This window comes from Scardinius erythrophthalmus (assembly GCF_964197995.2).
Source record: "Scardinius erythrophthalmus genome assembly, chromosome: 14".
Lineage (NCBI taxonomy): Eukaryota > Metazoa > Chordata > Actinopteri > Cypriniformes > Leuciscidae > Scardinius > Scardinius erythrophthalmus.
In genome coordinates this window covers 25,129,027-25,147,107 of record NC_138234.1, presented here as the reverse complement: position 1 = coordinate 25,147,107, position 18,081 = coordinate 25,129,027, and the positions used below count along the sequence as shown (strand labels likewise).

The 18,081-nt window shown below is 38.8% G+C and overlaps 1 protein-coding gene across 2 annotated transcripts in view; it reads left to right on the top strand.

Moving 5' to 3' along the window:
* Positions 1–18,081, top strand: part of LOC308701555 (uncharacterized protein) — a 36,781-nt gene that overhangs the window by 7,579 nt on the left and 11,121 nt on the right. Inside the window, exons 2-3 of one of the 2 annotated variants that reach the window (XR_014031471.1) lie at positions 6,526–6,890; positions 16,331–16,474. The gene's annotated coding sequence lies outside the window, so the exon portion shown is untranslated. Of the gene's footprint in view, positions 1–6,525; positions 6,891–16,330; positions 16,475–18,081 lie in introns of those variants that run through there. The other variant, XM_081383913.1, reaches the window with a different exon arrangement.

The following is an 18,081-nucleotide window of genomic DNA, read 5'->3' as shown; positions in this document are numbered from 1 at the left end:
AGCCCTTGCTCTAAATTCCAATTGAATGGAATTGTTAGGTCATTGAAAATGCTCAAAAATCCGGAGAACTGCCCAAGACATTGCGGAGTTAAATCTATCTGTCTTGACTTGACTTGACTTGACTTTTTTTCTCGTTTGGCCTGAAATAGGGAACACCTTGCGCTTCGACTTTCTGAGAATGATGATTTTCAGTTCCCACATGTGAATCATCATTCGGTGTCTTTATGAAACCTGACTGACCCAAAATGACAACCGAAACCTTTAGCTCCACTTCGTCATCCATCAGTCCTACCGAAATAATTACAGTGGCTGCCTGAGACCCAAATCGAGGGGTCGAATCTAATAACCTCCATTAACTCCTCAGACATCTCAGACGGCAAGTGCAGTATAATGAGGTTAGGTCTCCTGCGTAACAGATAATGCTCGGTCTCTAGGCATATTGAGGCTGCTTTTAAGGCCCTGGCCGTTTTTCTGGAGAAATGGCATTCTTTGAAGGTGTCCACAGGCAAACCCGGGTGGATATTATCAGCATCTCTCAGCTGAACCGTGATGCCTGCCAGGGTCTTCAGTGCGGTCGACTGGCAGGCTGTCGCTCTGAGCAGTAGGGTTTTTCTTTCCTCATGTTTTGGCACGGAGTCCGGGGCAGATGCCACACTCATCCCTCAGGGTTTTGCGTGCTTATGTGCGTATGTACGTTTGTGTGTTTGGTATGAAACCTGTGGCTGCCGTGTCGTAAGGCAGAGGAGGCAAGTGTTAAATAGCTCATCTTTGGCATCGTGGCGGCAATAGTGAGGTCTTCACAACAGATGGAAAGAAAAGCAGACGGTGTAGCAAACCTCCGTGGAGTAGATGTAGGGAATGTTTTGCACTCAGGATTGGATTAAAGCAGACACATTTGTGTGGAAGCAGTGCCATTTTCCTTTCTTCATCTCTGATTTTGAGTGAAACTGCCAGTGCACCACTTGCAAAACATACTCAAATCTTGAGGTTTGCCATGGAAGTTATGATTTTGACTCATGATTTTGAATCTTGGTGTGTTGGTTTAAAAAAAAAAATCATGATCGTGTTTGGTAGGTGTTGGTAAGGAAAGTGTGGTTCTGCCACACATACATTTGTTTCCGTTCGGAGAGGCATTGGTACGTTCAATATCAACATGGATAGACGATTTCTAATATCTCATTGTTGTTTTTAACTTGAGATATGTAAATACAATATGCGTGTTTCACTTGTTTATTATAGCTAGTGAGCTTAATTTACTTTGATTGATTAACCCCACCTGAATTTCATTTAAAAATCAATTTGCCATTTCAAAAAGGTGCATATGAAAAGTTTCTGCATCATTGTCGTGCGTCTTCAGAGTATTAATAATAGCGATTTTTATCTCTAAAGTTTTACATGCTGTACATAATCATTTGTTTTATTCTCAGTCTGGATGTTGATATTGTAGGTATGTATCCAAATGTACAAAAATGCATAAAAATACCTATGTACAGTATATAAACGAGATCCACCATTTTTTTTATTAATATTTTTCATTCCCTTTCACATTGTTTCCATGGAAAGAACTGAGGTTGAATGGTTGGAATATGAAACTGACTGATATCTAGATATTTCTCAAAGGGAAGATGCATATAGCACGAAACCTATGCTGCAGCTCAAGATAATGCAATTCATGTATGCATTGCCAGTGCAAACACACACACACACACACACACACACACACACATACATGCCCGCTTGAACTGATTAAACATTAATATTCATAAATATGTGCACTGGTTTTTAAAGGTGATAATCACACATTGTAGAAAGTGGAAAATTATCATTGTGCTTCCAAAAAAGTCAAAAAATGAAGCAATAAATATGTTTTGAAGCCTATGCGGGCAAGAATGTTTTACGTCCTTGCATCAGAGCTAAGGTTAAAATTAGACCTAAATCATCGTGCATTAACGGTTCTCTGAATCCTCTTTGCTCTCTACAATTTATGCTAAGCATTGCAAAACGTCAGTCTAAATTTAGGAGTGGAACAAAGATAAGATTTTGCTCATTTGTGATGAGCTGAACGCTTTGCTGCTGATCTTCTTTATTTTGAATTCTGTTTGTTGATTTGTTGCCCCCTTCAAACACACACACACACACACACACACACACACACACACACACACACACACACACACACACACACACACACACACACACACACACACCTGCATCAGGATATTGTGACACATAACTGACAAGCCCTCATTGAGTGAATAAAAATGAAAGCAAGAAGGCCATTCCAAGTATGACTGTGATGCTGATTTGTGATTGCTGGTAAAATATCTCCTTAATAAATTTGCACAAGCCTGTTCCTTGACATGATACGTGACCATCAACTGGAAATGATGCTAGCTATCCTTAGGCAGCCATTTTAAATGCAGCTTTAAATGTGGCGCTGCTACAGAAACTTCACAGACAACAGCTTTTTCACAGCTTGCCTTTCAAAATAATATTTACTCATTTAACAAAATCATCTACTGTTGCTATAAATTACACACTCTCTTTTACAGAACATTACCTTTTAGTATATCCGAAGGGTTTCAAATGAACCTTGATGCATCATGTTACAACAGGGGTCCAAACGAAAATAGGCCTAAGTAGATTTTGCTATTAATTAAAATAGCTTTATTAGCACCTGCAATATTGAATTGTGTCTTTTTGTATCTTTTTAAAATGTTCTTTTTCCCCATAGGGACTTTGTCTATGATCCATAAAGTATATTTTTTTATCTAGAGCTCACATATGTGGAAAATTCTTTGCAAATGAAAAAAATGAAAATATGAGAAGTTAAATTACATTTTCATGACAGATGCATGTATATGATGCAATAACCTGCACTGGCTCTAATATGCAAAAATATCGCTAAATCATAAATCACATAGGCTAAATTATATTTAAATATCTCTCTCTCTCTCTCTCTCTCTCTCTCTCTCTCTCTCTCTCTATATATATATATATATATATATACGTAAGTGTCAAACCGATTAATCGTATAAAATAAAAGTCTGTGTAAATATTAGTGCTGGCGAATCGATTAATCACATATAACATCAAAGTCTCTTTGTGTGTGTGTGTGTGTGTGTGTGTGTGTGTGTGTGTGTGTGTGTGTGTGTGTGTGTGTGTGTGTGTGTGTGTCTGTGTATGTATGCATCCGTCAAATCGATTAATCGCGATTAATCGCATCTAACATAGAAGTCTGTATACATACAAACATATTTTTTTTATGCACACATACTTTTATCGATTTGATAGCACTAATACACACACATTTTAATGATTTATTGATAATGTTTTCGGTTGCAGAGATTAGGTCGAAGATGCGTACTCGTACATGCACCTATATGCACGTTTCATAACATAATCCTAGAATATTTGTTTTCCATTTGAATCGGTTTATTTAAAAATAGACATTTCAAGCTTTCAATAGATGCATTTCTCTTGTATGTGAAGAAAGTTCACGCTGAATTTTGGTTTATTTTTTGACGCATTCAAGTTCACAGAGGTTCAAGTTCACTAATATATACAGTACAGACTTCTATGTTAGAAGTCTGTATATATACAGAAGTCAATATACAGATTTCTTTGTTGGATGCGATTAATCGCGATTAACCGATTTGACGAATGCATACACACACACACACACACACACACACACACACACACACACACACACAGAGACACTTTGATGTTATATGTGATGAATCGATTCCACAGTACTAATATATACACAGATTTTTATGTTAGATGCGATTAATCAATTTGACAGTACTATACTATATACAAAAACTCATGGCAAAGTCAAGTACTCAGTGAGGGACAGATCGTTAACAGCGGGTTCTTTGTTATAACAGTATGTCAGGCAGAAAATCCAAACATTTGCCTATCATCATCAAATATGGCTTATCATTTGAAACATGTAAGTAGCAACTTTACATGACCGCTTGCTCTAACCTAGATAAATGTATATTTTTAGGTGCATATCCAAGTGTTTGTGCGGAGTGTGGAAGCTGAAGTATAGCACACATGACATGGAGGCGCCGGCGTGATCACTGGCATTTAACTTAAAATACTCAGTCTTTTTTGGTCTTACATCAAGAGTAGCATAATACGTCATCCGAAAATGACTAATTTTATTTGTGTGCACTCACAATAACTAAATGTTGTGCTTTTGTAAAATAAGGATGCACTTTCTGCCGTCTCGGCCTCTGTGAACTTGAGTGCGTCAAAAAATAAACCAAAACTCAGCGTGAACTTTCTTCACACACATGAGAAATGCATCTGTTGAAAGCCTGAAATGTCTATTTTTAAATGAACCGATTCAAATGGAATACAAATATCCAAGGATTATGTTATGAAACGTGCATATAGGTGCGTGCACTGTTCTGTGGAAATGACGAGTACGCATCGTCGACCTAATCTCTGCAACCGAAAACATTATCAATAAATTATTAAAATGTTCAGGCTGTGGCAAGCTTTATGTGTACGCTTGAACGCTGAGAATAGACAATTAAAGGCTCATTATTATGATTCATGGCTTATTAATATACACCTGCGATTAGTCGACTAATCGCTTAAATGAATAACTAATAGTCAACTAGAAAAATATTTAGTTGAGGGCAGCCCTAATATATATATATATCCAAAAATAATGCCTGGAAAGTTCTCTATTCATTAGCAGGTATGACGGAGTGTTAATTTTCGACTCTGTTCACTAATTCTACAGTATGTGATCCGTTTAGTTGGTTGTACACAGTTGCAATTTTAAAGAGGCTTAAATCTTGAAAGGAAATGCAAAGCTAAGTTCTGGTAAACATCTCCAAAGCAGGAATGCTTTTGACACCACATGCTACAGCGGATACCCAGAGCTAACCAACCAACATGAGAAACACGTAATTCTGAGAGCGAGAAAAACAAACACGGATGATCGTTCTGCCAGTAGCAGGTGCGGTTCGATTCAAATGCCTGTCAATGCTAATGTACGCTAATCAGCTGTTGGATTTGCCTTTTTTGGCTGTCACACGTAATGAAAGACAAAAATATGTCATCAGACACTTTTTTTCTCCTCTTGCAGAACTATCAAAGCATGAAGGTGGTGGGCCATTCAGATGAGGGAGAGAGAGAGAGAGAGAGAGAGGGGGCGTCACAAAAATCAGAAAACAACTGCACAACCCACGTGGTGGATCATGACAGCAGTCAAGTGAATAACTCAAGATGGGGAAGCTTTGCAGAATATTGATTTAATGCTGCATCCGTGCAGGGAGGGTGTTCACCCACATTACGCACGCTCTAATATTCCCAACATACCTTGGGCCTTTGGTTTTCCAAGCCACTCAGAGAGAAAGACAGAGGCTGAAATATTCCTTTCGCATGAGCATTTCAGAGCCGAATCGAGCCGCCTGTGCTGGAGTGCCAGTGATTAGCACTCGTTTTGTGGAGAACGGGGGTGATATGAAGCATCCCAAAGAATTATTGGTCAAAACTGTGTGTATTTGGTACGTTCACCCAATTAAAAACTCGGTGAGTAGAGGTTTAATGTTAATAGAAGCGCTAGATACACAAATAAAGGGATCTTATAAAGAATATGTCAGTCTTAAGAAATGGATATTAATTAAAGTCCCATTTACTGCAGGATATTTGATGCATGGTGACCCCTTTGTTTAACAAAAGTCATTTTTTACCATTCAGGAAGTGATGTTACAACCAAACCACCATGAGATTTACTTTTGAGTCTTTCTGATCAAAAGTAAGCATTTTCTGAACCTCTTGATAGTATAAATTCAACATTTCTGATGAAAGTTGAATGTGGTGCCCCAAATAATATACATATTATATATATATATATATATATATATATATATATATATATATATATATATATATATATATATATGATATTCTATTGCAAATACATAAAAATGTCATTGTTAGTGATTATAGAAAGATTCTTAGAAAGGTTATATTCAGTAAAAGGTCATTTTAACAGGGAAAAAAATGATAAAATGCTAAAGTTAAAACCTGTTTTGGTTAACCTTATTTAATTAATTTGCCTTAACATATACAATAGATATGTAATGGTTTTAGAGTTGTTGTCTTTAATTTTACATTACATTTCTGGTAATAGTTTTTTTTCTGGTAATAATTCCTTTTTATATTAAACTAAAAAATGTATACAGTGTTGTTTTGAAGTAAAAAGAAACGTTTTTTCTTTCCTCAGAGAGTTAAAAGTGTTTACTGAAATTGTGTCCATGCAAACATCACTGACAGTATTGAATATTTAGCTTATTCCGTTTAAAACATATTGTAAATGCATGTTATAGTTGAATTGCTTAACATATTTGAATACTAAAGACTTTATACGTGTAGCTATATTTAAAATGCACGAAATCAGCATTTTTATCAGTAATGCAGACGATTATCAATAAGCAATCAATAAATCAAACTACCAATAGCTGATTCTTACTGATGCATTTTTTTTTGTTCCAGGAGCTTTGAAGCAGCATTGACCTCGGACATCAGAAGACATTCCCCGTTTTTCTTCTCACGCATTCTTGCGCACGGGACTCAGCGAGGAGGAGCGTCTGTCCCTCCGCGTGCGCCCAATGGAACAAAGAGCAGCGTTCTCAATGTGCACGCGTTCAGCCAATAGGAGCGGCTCCCTGCTGATGACGCGACGCAGCGGCTCTGGTCTCTTCCCACTGCGCAGGAAGCGAGACGCGCAAAAGAATCAGAAGTTAAACGCAAAGGTAACGCGGCGCTCTCTCGACAGAAGCAGCAGCAGTTTTTACTGTAACCGCTCGGAGTTTCCCCACGAATGCAAGAGGAACCCGGCGTCTAGAGCAGAATGAATGGTTAGTATCGATATTACTTTTTTTTTTTTATTATTCTGCGAAAAACACTTTGCAAGATGCGTTAGATGTTTATCGTAGTCGCTCGGAGTTTAAATTCGATTTTGCTTTGACGTGTAAATTCGGATTCTGGAATAACAAACCTTTGAGAGAGCTAATTATAATAGAAATTCAAAATGATTATTTTAGAGCACTGTTTTATAGTAGCCTTGTGTATTCACGCATGCTTGAACTTTTTTTAATATGATTCTGTTGATTTCCCTTAATTCGGATTCTTCTTGTGAAACACACCTTTATTGTATTATAAAACGTATTTTCAACCTAATCTACATCATCTTAAAACCACAGACCCGTTCAGTTAGTAATCAAAACAAGATGATATTTTGTTGAAAATATTTAAAATATAATATTATATAGTATTTAAATATAAATATACAAAGATTTATTATCATCCCATGTGAAAATCTTCTGCATTTTGTCTGTTTTTGTTCAATTTTTGTTCGATTTGACGCGTGTTGTAAAGTTGTGACAGCCGGTGACCTGTGTCAAGCAGTTGTGTGTTTGTTTTTTCTTCATTAATCATTTGCAGACTTCCATATGCATGTTTAAATGTAGCTCATAATTATAAATAATGCTTGTATTAATATTAAATTTACATCTTGAGAGCTGGGCTATCAAGAAACCTGAGTTCAGAAAAAAAGACTCGTTTAGATTGCAATGCAAGACTTTGATGTCTGAGGGTCTTCAGATGTTTTTAATTAGGACCTGTAAAAAAAAAAAAAAATTCAGTCTGTCCTGTTCTCTAGGGCGATGCTTTGAAAAAAAAAAAAAAAGGCAGGAGAACACAGAAAGTCACTTCAGTGGAGGATCGTCTAATCAAATTTTTATAGCGTTTTCTCATTTTTTTTCCCTCTCTCTGTACCCTCCCTCCCTTCTTCGCTTTCTTGATCCCGGTGAACGAGTTTCTCTTTGTCTGCCTCTTTGGTAACCACACCTCCCCCCAAAACACAGCCGGCTCAGACACCTGAAGGCTAGACATAATGATCAACGCAGTCCCCATGAGTCTGGATGCCTGCCAGTTGTTTTCGCTCTTTTTTCACTACTTTGTCTCTTCTTCTGTTTTTTCCTCTTGCATCTTTTGCCCTGCTTAATCAAGGGGCCGGCATGCAATGTTGGGGGCCAGTATGCAGTATGTGAGGGGCCAGCTCTTCTGCAATGTATGGACCAGGGAGAAAGAAGTCTGGCACACATGCGAGGAGAAGCATGAACAACAATGTCTCCTTGTGTGTGTGTGTAAGCAGGAGTCTTTATTCAACCGTGCTGTTCAAAATTGCATATCAGGCTTTTCTTTACCATACACGACCTGTCAACTTACAGTATTCGTGTGTTTAAAAAAAAAGCAAAGATTTATTTTTAGGCATGTTTTGTGACTCTTTTTCAGTGGATAAGAGTGAGCGTTGGATTCTCAGCTTGTTTAAGTGCTTTGTCTGTGTAAGATTAGGTTTACCTCATCTGAAATTACATAAACTGAGGCGTAATAATGCAAGAATGAATGTTGCGATGAGGAAAGCTGTAAGATTTTTTTGCACAGTATCCTAATCCTAAGAATTATATTTTGAGGGCCGTTTAAAATCGACAGATTTAACATAAATAGCTTTTAAAGTAACAAATTAATGTTAATGTTTGTTTGATTTCAGTGCAGGATTCATATGATTTAATGAGAAGTTGGATACTGATGTGTTAAAAAAAATATATTATTCATTTAAAAATGAAATTTTTATATGTTTTGCTGCTTTCCATACGCAGAACTCGAAATATAACTCGCACATATGAATATCAGTACATTTGGCTTACATTAACGTCTGTTTCCTTGTATTTTCATAGAAATGTGCTTCCTGAAATCAGTGTCCCATTTTGTCTCTAGCTAGTGCACTTTGATTTGCTCGACGTGCGATATTTTGGATGAAGTCTGCTTGTGTTTTCTCACAGAGCTCAGAGCCGACATGTTGGGAGTACAATGGCACTAAGTAGACGGCAGATCCTTTCTTTCTCGCTCTCCTCCTCTGCCATAAGCCTTTTAAGGGGCGTAATAAAAGGTTCAATAGAAGCAACAAGCTGTTTTTTTCTCTCCTCTCACGCGTTCTTTAGGCATTCTACCTGCGCATGAATAGGAGGCCACTGAGACCCTCTGACAGAGGAAGAGTGTTTATTGAGGGCTAAAGGGCTCAATACAATCAGACAGCCTCACGTAGAGAACCGCACGGCTTGGGCGAGAGGCCATGGGCGCGAGTTCTCCCTAGTGTCACACCCATTGACTCCGTTTGAACCAACGTTTTTGAGCTGCTGAGGGGAAAATCGTATAGCAATGCACGTTGTGGATATAGATATCAAGTATGTTTTTAATAGATGTATATCATAAAGACTTAAAATTAAGGTTCTTTATTGGCATGGATGGTTCCATGAAGAACCTTTAATGGAACCTTTGCATTACACAAAAGGTTCTTTATAGTGGAAAACGTTTTTTTAGATTATTAAAATAAGGGTTAATCTATGACATCACTGAGAAACCTCACTATGGGAATTTTTAAGAGACTATTTTGAAGAGCCAAAATAGAAGTTAAAGAAAAAAATAAACTCATGTCTTTTTAAATGTCTAAGATGGTTAAAGGAATAATTCAGCTAAAAATTAAAATGGTCATCAAACATTTTCAAAATATATTGCTTTTTTTTTCCCCAGAAGGAGGAAATTCATTCAGAATTTGACAGAATTCAAATTTTTGGGTGAACTGTCCCCCTTAAACCTTTAACAATCATTAAACCTTGACAAGTCAAACAGTATCAGTACAATTAGGAGTTAAAGTAATCCATTAAAGTAATCCATAAAAGTAATCCATACGTACATCAATCCCTCTAAGGAATATCATCTTTTGTATAGCACACATACACAATTTCAATTTGGTATGTATAGAAATACCGTCCATTATGTCAGCTAAGCTTAAACCTTGCAGCCCAGCATTAAAAGAAAATATGTAATAATATTTATGCTCGCTGAATTATGGGGTGGATTTTGAATGGAGGGTTCTTGACTTATTCCTCTTGCGCTCAGTGTGAAAGCGCGTTGCCGGCTAGAGGTTAATTGTTTTTAGATCTTTATGTGTCAAGAGAAAATGGAGAAACTGGTGCATAATTGAGCTCCTGGTCGTTTGAGTGATTATGGATTAACGCGCCTCTCCAAAGGAGAAAGACAGCGAGGGAAGGAGAAAAAAGAGAGGACGAAAAGACCCATGTTGTGAGCTGCAACCACAGGGGCTGTCTGGCCTTTTCAGAGCAAGAAGGAGTGGAGGCTTGTTTAGTCAGAGTCCCTTGGAGGCTTGACCTTTGACCTGTGCCGTGCTCCAGGTGCAGGTCGGTTCACCACGGTGTTCGTTGCACACACACATTCGGAAGGGCTGAGGGTAATGATGCATGATCTTTTATTTTTTGTTTGTAAGAGGTGTGGCTGAGCCCAAAAGGGTTGCAAGGGTGGGCGGAAGAATGTACTTATCCTGTAGTATTTGTTAAAACACCCTTGAAGTTCATGGTTTAAGAACGGAGGGCGCAGCTAAAGATAATGCAGCGTTGTAATATTCATGAATGCATTAATCAGGAGGTTGTCATGTATAATTATTACAGTGTTTGATAATGCCAGAGCAAATCACCTCAGGCAGTGGTGATTGCTGCCTGATGCTATTAATGTTCTTTAATAAAATGCCCGTGTGGGCCGAACCATCAACGCAGCCCGGTAGTTAAGTGCTGTAAGGTTAATGAGGCAATTTACATACGTTCTGCCGCCATCTGGACGCAGTAAGAGACAGCTGCTTGCTCTTATTTCATACTGTGTTTTGGGAGCTAACCCGCAGAAATGTCATTCCAGTACATGCAGAGAGCTTGTTGAACACTTTTGACTTTTGTCCCGTCAACACGGATGAATTCTGGTAGAGATCCGCTATGCTAATGAGCAGTTTTGCTTCTCAGTTGCAGTTTTCGTTTGTAATCCTCCACACAGTAGCTGACTTTCAAAAAGGAAAAAAAGAGGAACTGATTGGTTTTTAATTTGTTTTTAGTAGTGTATGCTCTTTTATTTTTTGCTTTAGCATGTGGTATCTGTTATACATACAGTTACTTGCTATAATTAGGTATGCGAGAAATATGCAAGCATAAAACACAAGAGCTTTATATTCATTGAGCTCACTGTACACGCCATGTACGTGCTTAGATAAGTCTTTAATGGTTTTATAAGTCATTAATCACTGATTAAATGAAAGTGAAGGAAACTGAAGTTGCGTAATTAAAACTGGAGGAACTCTTAAAGATATGACTCACCATAAACTTAAATTTCACCAGTATCCCATGTTTTTTCTTCTGAAGCTCTTTCACTTAGTGGTTTTCAAAAAACAGGAAACCACTTAAAACAGGAAAATAGGAATTGCAGACCTACTAGCACGCTTACTACCCCAAAACAATTACATACTGTTTTAAGTAGTGTACAAATTATCCTTCATTTATACCTTTAATCTTGAAATTCTTTTTTTCTGATCAATAATGTTGCCAGATGACTATTTTGTTCTTATTTAATTGACATTAACTGGACCGCTACTTTTAGCTAAGGAGCTAAAATGCTAAGCTAAAAAGTTCGCTAGCTTAAGCTAAGAACTTGCGCATATACAATTTTTATCAGAAATTGTTGTTAGCACAATCACTTCATGCTATCAGTTGATTAATTAAATGTTGGTACTTTTCCACAATTATAACTATTTAAGTCTTGAGAAGCCAATTGACTGGCGGACCATTTGCAGTCTTTCACATACCATCGAAAACAGTTTGAGAAGCGCTACTCTAACTAGATGTTCCTAAAGCCTTTGAAACGATGCTGCATCTTTATTGTCTTGGTCAGCCAGCATTTTCACCAAACAGCATTATACCAATTGCAGTCGCTATCTTTCCTTAACAGCAGCAAGAAAAAAAGGATACATGGATCATTTCACAACACTTCCTCCAAGGACTGGACAAAGAACAGCCACTCTGCAATCGATAACCAACGACCGCGGGCTGTTAAAGATTTGCAGTTTGGATTCGAAATAGGTAGACACAACCAGGATCCCCTCTGACAGCTGAAAGCAAATAACTGTTACTGGGCTATCCGTAAAATTGATGAGATGGACCGTGAAAGGGAAAGGCAGAACTGTGGAGTTGGTGGATTCCTGCTGGCTCTGTTTCAGCCATGGTAGACTGACGGGTTTAAGCAACGAGCATTGAGGGCTTGCCGGTGAAACCTGACTGCGTTTTCCGGCAGGCCGAGAAGGTGGTGGAATTAATTTGCTGTCTCCTCTGTGTGCCTATTGAGAGCTTGATTCTCCGAGCTTCGCTCAATCTCGGCGATTAAAAGGTGATCCTGCTCAACAACGACTGTGTTAGAGTCAGCGGACGTGTTTGTTCCAGTTAGAAAATCGTGGAAAAAGGAACATGGGAATTAACTCTTATTGTCAGAAGCTCAATCCGAGATGAAAGCCGTCGAATGCACAGTTTTTACAAATTCAGCATTTGTCCGGTTGTGTGGCTCTATCAAAGCTGAGCTGCACCAGGGAGCCTTTATTTGCCGTCAATTGTGCTGCAATCCCTAAAAGATATAGTATCATTTTATTGTTCGGCTGCTCTTCATTTCAACTCGAGACTCTGTTGTGCGATCCATTCAGTCAAATTCTAGGGACCGTTCCAACTTTCAAGTTGCGGTTCATTCATTTAATGTCTTTGAACCCTATTCATGTGTTTGCAAAGTGAGCTAAAGACCTGCGAGCTATAAACTTCAAAGCACTTCCATATTGTACTTATTACAAGAAGTGCATCCAAGCATTAGTGGCTCTCGTATCCAAAGCATTTATTCACAGCTAGCAGAAAGGAAGCTTAAGTTGGCAAGCCATTGGCATCAACAATTTGTGCTACATTTTGCAACCCTTCCACCATGAATATACCACCAGAAGGTTACTTTGTGTTATCAATATGGTGGCACAGTTTAATTTAGCCAAATTAGCCTTCACCTTCAGTTTTAGGGCTCTCACAGTTGTCATAGTGGCATCTAATGGTGGATAAATGGGGACGAGTGATGGCAATCGCTTTCTGACCTGACTACCTTGCTCATACATGAGAACATTGATGGCGTTGTTTGGTTTTCCTTTGGTACTAGATGCCAGTTTGATGGATGCGTAATTGAGACATGGTGGACAATGAACTTGAAGTCCCCAAGGGACCACTCAATTAGTTTAGCACCATTGCCGAAGCCTCCCTGTTTTATCAATGCGAGTACTGGGACTAGTAATCTCAAGAGGTTTTCATGATCTGTTTACAAACTCCCTGTGGTCCTGCCCTGGTCACCTCCTAATTTGAGTTAAACAGTCCTTTTAAAAAACATTAGTGCTGGAGTAAATTTGGCGTGTGACCATTGTCAAGCTCCCCCCATTGACTTGTGGCATTGCTTTTGTTACCATTTGCATTAGCATAGCTTTAGCTTGCACCTGAAATCAGACCCCCTTAGAGTTCCAGTTATTAAAGTTGACTTGTCAGTGAAACATTTCACCATTCCACCATTTCTTTCTAGTAAAGGAAAATGGACTTAGACTCTCTTTTTTTCTCAGCAGCGATTATATATTATATTTAACTGTATTGAACTTCCTCAGGCCTAAATCTTTATTTTGTTAAAAATTGTTCAATATATATATATATATTTTTTTTTTTGTATTTTTGTATTTTTGTCATGTATTGATGTAATAAAATATGATTGATTTGGAAACCACCTACAATTTTGCAAAGAAGTCACAGTTTAAATTTTGGATGGGGGAAAAGTATGTGCTAAAGATCAGAAAAGTCAAACCTGTAAAATCATTATTAGATGTCCGTGTTTTTCAAATCCTTCTTATGTTAAATACTAAGAATGTTAAGTACTATCTTGAATGAATTATTCCACTCAAGGTTTATCTAGGGATTGCCTGAGGATTATTATAGAGTTAGCACATCCACTTCAGGAGCGCTCATCTTCAGTCCAAATATTTATCTTCCTACTCATGTGTACAAGTAGATCTGAACAATATGTCTTGAGTTATGAAAAATGCTTGTGATTTAAATATCTGCAAGTACAGCCCCTACATGCTCAAAATGTACAAACTAACATACTCTGCACAAGTAGTTGAGCGCAAACGCTTCTAGCTATGCAATCTTTGCAATCTCAGCATTGCCACAAGGGGAGCTATAGCGAGCATTGGCATAAACTGTCTTCTTCTACTGTAATATTGGACACATCTCATGTTTATAGCTAGCTACCCGAGACATTTGTAAGTAACTACGTAACGCACATGCCTTGTGTATTTTTTGGGCCTACTCATGCTGTTAGGATTTTGCATGGATCAAATTTATATTATTTATACCTCAGCGTGTTGTTGAAAGGTCTGCCTGGACTAATATACAGGACTACTATAAACATGGCCATAAAAATAAAACAAACCATAAAATGTATACTCATCATTGCTATAAAACGGCATTACAATGTGCATAATCTTAATTGCATCTATACTTATTATTATCTAGTTATTTTTAAATTCATGTGTCCTTGTAATATTTAATCAAAAACAATAACTTTCCCTCCCTTCTCTTATTTATGACTTACGATATCTCAACAATTAGCAAACAATGATCCAATCAAATCCCGATAGACAAAATCAAGTCCAGCCCTACATTTATTCTTGTTTGCGAAGTCATTTCACTAGTATATACGTCACAATCAGAATTTACTTTAATGCCAGCTTTAATGGCAATAACATTTAAAGGTAACTCTGTCGCCCCCTAGAATACTGAGGTGTGTTACCACTAAAAGTTACCCAAGAACGCACATTATGTATGTACAATGCATCTGCATACTAAGTTTCTGGCCTGCCCTTGCCTTTTGTACAGACCAAATTGATGTTCCAAAAATATAGGCTACATAATGTGAATGTTAATGCTAATGTTCATTTATGTAACATATAAGTATAAAATGCTCTACGTGTTTGTTTTTGAACGTTTTCTTAATTCATTTAAATATGTTCAGAATCTGTCTGCATCTTTCCCAAGACAAATGGCTACCATAAACATGGTCATTAAAATAAAACAGGCCATAAAATGACTATTTAAATTAAAACCAGGGAAATGGTTGTTATGATCTAACGACGAAGGGAACAACTGTGCCACAGGCTAAGAGAGACACATCTATACAGACTAACCATCTAACTTGAATGTCTACCTTGTAAATGGCATGTTATGTATGTATGGTGAGGAAAAATAAAGATCCACATTAGGGATATAGTTGTCGGCGAAGCATGTTTTAGCCTTGAATGTTTGCTCAAGGCGGATGCTAGCTGAGTTAAGCAATGCATAGCTGAATCCCTGACTCTTTACGTATCTTTCTCTCGTTTTTGGAGGGCTTGTATACTGGCGGTCGCCTCATCTCCTAACCCCTTTTTGAAGCCCCCTCTGGTATTGCTGAGTTGACAGAAATGCAGGAATGGTAGGAGCTTGAAAACGAGAGACCCTCCCCGTCGCTCGCTATCTCACTTTTCACAGTCTTTCCCTCTCTCGTCTTTTTGCCGAGCCTGTACAGGCATGCCTGTCAACTGAACGGAGGGTGGATGGGGGCGCTGAGGGAGAGGAGTGGTCTGGGGTGAACAAAGGAGCACTGTCACCGCTTTTCAGGGGTTCTGGGCTGTGCAGGGTGAACGGAGAGCTGGGTGGGGGGTGGCGAGAATGGCAATTAAATATGGACGGGCGAGCATTGAAACCGAACATAGAGAAGGACAAGCATTGAGTGTTCACACATATAGTCAAGCTCGAAACGGAGACTGTGGAAGCTCTATGTTTGTCGCTCATTGTGCAATATTTGCCCAACCCTTTATCTGTGCAGCTGTGGCCTAAAAAAAGAGAAAGAGCGCGTTGAATAGCCGCACAGCTGCTGGCGATTTTGATGAGCGTCTAATACCACTACAGAGTCATCCTCTTGCGCTGAAGTCACCTCTCCACACAGTGTAATATAGAGCAGGGCAGGGCTAGATCAGGGCAAATGTTTGATTTGTCAAGCCTTGCTCATCCTTTCAGAGCAAAGACACAGCTGGTAGCCACACAGTCACGACCCCGATGACTGGGAGGTGTTGTACTGTCGTGACTTTTCTCTGTAATACTCTTTGTACGTCTTGCGGGTGCTGCGGGAAAGATAACGAAAAGTATTTTAATGTAATGATTGGAATCCGCGACCTCGTCTCATCTTGTCAAATTGAGTTTTTTAAATGAAATGCGCTGCCTTCTGCTTTCGCCTGACTTTAGACAGTTCCATCTGGTGAAACGATTTCTTTATCATTCTTCCTTCCCCCTCCCTCTGCATTTCATAGGTTATCAAGGCGCCAGAAACAGAGCGAGGGAAGCTGTGAGAAGATGCAATGCTAGGAAGTCTTTTAAAGCCTGGTTCTTCTGGTGACTTGGCAGAGCTCAACCATGGAAGTCAGACTGTTGAAGGCCGAAGACGACCGATAAAGGTAACGAATTTACCTCTGAGGGTTTGTGGTGAAGTTGAAATGTACGTTCTGTGTCCTAGAATGGCTCCTCGTTACCATCTGCAAACGTGTGTATGTATGTGTGTTGGGCATTTTGCCATGTGATCCAGGTGCAGAAACGTGTCGTTTCATCTCCGGCTCATCCTGCACACTCAGGCGTCAGTTCCTTGACTCATTATCTGTGCCTTCATCTAACCTCGTCATGTTAAACCGACATCTGAGACTCCCTGTATTTTACTCACTGCAATTACCTCACCGCAAGACACTATCACTGCTATTATGAGCGAGTCTGGGACAATATGTCATCTTTAGGGTTGAGATGCAGTGCAAGAATTAAATTTTCAAATATAGGTATTCCACAACCTTTTCTGACTATGAAGATGTCCGGCATGATGTAAAAGTTGATTTTCAGGTAGTCTGAAAGAGCAACAATTAAACATAAGCATGCAATGATTTGTCATTATCAACAGTTCAGCCAAAAATGAAATTTATTTATGTCAAACCTGCGTGCTTTTTTTCTGCCGAACACAAAATAATAATTTATGAAGAACCCTCATAGTGAACGTGTCTTTTGAACACCATAAAAGTCATCCATACGAATCATGTGCTATAAAGCCTTCTGAAGCCTTATGATTCAGAAATTTAAGCTGTAATTCAATGAAAGTTTTGTCGCTGGTCTGAGGATTGCTTTTGTGGTGTTTTTGTCCTTTTTTGAGCTTGACTGGCAGTCTTTGTTAAAAACGTGGTGTTCCACAAACAAAATAACAGCGTGACGGATCTGGAAAGACATGAAGGTGAGTAAATGACAGAATTTTAGTTTTTCCGGTGGACTACTCGTTCAAGTTTAAATGTTGCTTGTGTACATGGTTTTTACGGCCCTTACCCTTAAATCCACAAAGATCAGAGTTACCGATCAGCCGTTTCATTCAAAGTGTTTGCTTTTCTCCAGGGCCAAAAATGTTGCATTGTACTGCCAGTTAGTATTCCCAAGACGAGCTCTCAGCCACTTAAACTAAGAGCATTCTTTATCCATACTAAAAGCTTGAGTAAATGATCTCTAGTCTGTCAAGTGGTTAGACAGACTGGCCCTGTAGGATTATAGGTAACACAGTTGTAAATGCTGAATGGCCGGAAGGCTATAATTTCTCCTTCCTTTTCTATCCCCCGTCGGACCCCACCCTCCCTCGCTCTGGTCTGTTTTAAAAGTCCTAGCAGACTTTGTCGGGAGACTAGTTAAAGACACTGGCTGTCTCTTTTCCAGTGGACACTTGCTACATTATCCTCGCTCCGCCCTTTTGTAGACCCCCACACGCCTCAACAAGTGTTTAAAAGCTACTTTTATTCCCTCCGGCGACAACCTCTCCAGCTGTTGTCTTCCTGGAGGTGATTCACTCGGCCGTTTGATTCCTTTTCTCTCGCACCTCTGCCTCATCCTCTCCTGCTGGGTTAACAACGCACCTCCGGCCTTTGACTACTGTCGCGTGGCAGGTGAATCCAGCAATTTCAAGTGGACTTGAAAGCAGGGGGTGGGGTCTGTCATTGAAAGCACTAATATAGAATGCAATTTTAGATCTCTCTCAGTTAGCACA